We start from the raw sequence: 3383 nt of genomic DNA on the forward strand, positions 1-3383 counted from the left end.
TGCACCTTTTCATCCTCATTAAACCGCACCGGTGCGTACCATGTCCTAATGTTGCTTGTCTTACCCGATTCTTACACCCCAAACATGCTAAGTGCCAAGAAAGCAACTCAATATGATACACACTGCTACAAAGTGATATTTATTGAAAGCCAACACACAACCTATATCCCTCAGACATGTGCGGCAACGTACCGATAAGCAGCCATACAAGCTGTTTCTTGCCTTCGAGGCCTGCAGTCACGGCCCGGCCGTCTCTCCGCTACGGCCCTTCACGGTATATATAGGCACTCCAGCGACCTCGTTCAAACAAAACGAATGCAAAGCTCCAATATTTACTCCTACTGGCTGGCATTCAACCTGCTGCTTTCAACCTTCAGCCAACTCTGTCCGTTATTAGCGCCAGTTTAGCCCGTCGCATTGCTGGCTGTCTGATGAATATATGCAAGCAACTCACCCTTGTCAACAGCAATATACAGTGGTTTCCGCCTTCACAAGAGAGAGCTGATGCAGACAATGTGACACATTGTCGCTGCAGCAGACAATGTGTCCAGCAGATTTTCCAGCATCATTCATGATGTATCTGGGGATTGCCCCCCGGTGCTCCATCGACACTCTCGGTGCACAACGGGGCAACCAAAACTTGCCCCACGACGGTGCGCCCCAGTTTATCGATAGGGTTGTTCGTTTTAGGGTTTTATATATATATATTTTAAATCGGGGGTAAAAGTCAGGTGTTATTTTTTGAATTGATAATCGGGGAGAAATCTGGTTTTGCAAAACCATTAAAAAATTCGGATTAAATCTACAGATGCACTTATCACACAATTTATTTTAGACAATATCACGATCTTCTTAACTCTAACGCGTTAAAATTGGTGTTTATTTCAAGATGGTAATCGGGGAGACATCATGCATGGTTTTCTTGAAAAGGCTGTCCGAAATTCGGCATTTGTTTGGAAATAAATTCATGATGACAAGAAAATTGATAACTTCTAAGAAATGAAGCATTTTATTCACAAAAAGCTGGTCATGATTTTTCAGATGACTCATCCTTGTTTACAAACATTGTCATCTGCTTGCGCAACATGTCGGTCTTCATTAGAGACCTGTCTGATGGCTGAATGTGTCTCAATTGGGAGGAAGTTCCCTAAACAACACAGCTGCCATTAGCTATAGGCACAAAAATGTCAGCGCAGCATTTGCCAGCATGAGGTAGCGAGCGGTAGACTTTGGAGTTCGGAAGCTGTGTTTTTGGGGCTTGCTAGCACGCTCGCACACATACTGGCGGAGTGCACTAAACTCAAAGCCCCTATACCCCCCAACCCTCCCTCCACCCCCCCTACCCCACTCCACGAGCGATGGGAGACCTTGCGGTCCAGCCCCGCCCTGCCGACCCAGCTCGCGCTGACGGCCAGGGGCCAGGAGCTGCTGGCCCAATACGGTTCCCGCGACCTGGGAACCGCTCCGTCTGGCGTCTGAAAACGCCTCGAGCTCCAATAAAGTTACTACTACTACTACTACTCAAGCAAGTACTGGTTGAGAACGGTCTTTTTCCAGACTTGACCCATAGTACAAATGGCAGAGCGAAAAACAGCGAGCGATATCTTATGACACCCTATGTTGAACCAGAAAAAAAGAAGCCATTACAACAACAATGTTGAGGCATCACATGTTATGTAACGGAAAAGAAAAAAAAGAACTAAAAAACAAAAAAGAAACCCAAATAACTTTGATGTACATACAAAAACAAGCGAAGGTGACATATGCTTTGAAAATACTATTGTCCTAACGAGTTAAGCATGCTTGGCACGATGTGCATTAACATTTGGCGACCATAGGTGGTACATGTTCGGGGTATTGTCCAGGTGTCTGTATTTCGTGCAGATGCAAGGGTAGCCAATTCCTACGAATTAGTTCGTTTTACACCAGCCCAATAACGTGACATGATAATCGTTTGGTCAGTTTGGGTATAGGCAGCATTCGAAGTTTATCAAAAATAGGCTCAGTGTGAACGTCATAAGGTGAAACTGAAATTACCACAAAATACAATCAAGCGCGCCCCACCCTTACAGCGCCCCCCTCCCATAATCCGAGTATTTCGAGATTTCACATACTACAGAACAAGCGCCCACCCCCCTACCCCAACCACTACCTTAAGGCCCAAACCAGCGAAACTGAAACCGCCCACGAACTCTTCTGAAATCCAATCTAAGAATAGACGGCCTACAGCAAATTTTGCACATGCTCGCCATTTTGTTATTGTCCCCCAGCTGTCAGTGCCAAATGTGCATGTGACTTCGTGACAACGGTGGTTTGTAACATGCATTCATATACAGATAAGAAGAAAATTTTAATTCATGGAATGGCATCGCCACGCCAGAAAAAAACATGTATGCGACATCTCGCCACTTCGGTTAAGATCGAAAAAGGATATGCGAGAGGGACAAAAAGTACGAGGGTTTGCCGCACCACAAATTTGGCAAGGCCAAGCTTAAGTTGAGCAACAGTGCTCAGTGGAGAAATCAAATGACACTCTTTAAATTTCTTGAACGACAAAGAACTGCAGGGCATGCTGCGAATAAGAAGCTTCTGCCTGAAGAAGCTGTTAAAATAGTGCACAGCTTGCAGCTCAGAAATTTTGTTGCATCAAGCCAGTACATCAAGTGATAGAAACAGCGCTTCGGCGTTAGAACGTGCCGTTCCACTAACTAAAGCCAGAGGACACGAAGATTTCTTGGAGGCACCAAAGGCATTTTGCTCCACTGTGTTTGCCCTCTCAACATGCAACGCGTACACCTTAAAAATGTACCAGACGATGGTTAGAATGGATTCTCTGGTTAACAAGACAACCATTTTGGTTGGCGAGAACACCGTGTGAATTGCTAACACTATAGTTCATACCCCAAGCTAGATGCAGCACTGTGGAGGCTACATTGTTGTCAACAGTGCGCTACTAAAGGCGCCTAACTCGCCGTGAAGGGGGTCCTGAAAGGAAATTCCCTTCTCCCCTCTCGGCAAGTGGAAGGTCCCAGCACCTTTTGTCGCAACCTTTGCGGTGAGTTAGGCGCCCTGAGGGGGCGGGCTGTTGACAACAATGTAGCCTCCACAGTGCTGCATCTAGCTTGGGGTATGAACTATAGTTGCGCAAGAGGGGCTTGACGGCCTTCTTTGTCTTCATTAAAAATGCTTCTCTCTCTAATGCACTGCATTATTAAGTTTTTCTGGGGGGTGGGGGTAAGGGCGTTAACATTTTCACACTGCCATTTTGCATTATAGGACACTTCCGAACAAGGCCCTCCTCCCCAAAATTCCCTGTACTATCCCCGCATCGTGGGGGGGCGCTTGGTCAGTATTTCACTGTATGTGAATATCCCTTATTTGTA

This window comes from Haemaphysalis longicornis, unplaced genomic scaffold, assembly GCF_048455015.1.
Source record: "Haemaphysalis longicornis isolate Haplotype H1 unplaced genomic scaffold, Haemaphysalis longicornis Haplotype H1 scaffold_1, whole genome shotgun sequence".
NCBI lineage: Eukaryota > Metazoa > Arthropoda > Arachnida > Ixodida > Ixodidae > Haemaphysalis > Haemaphysalis longicornis.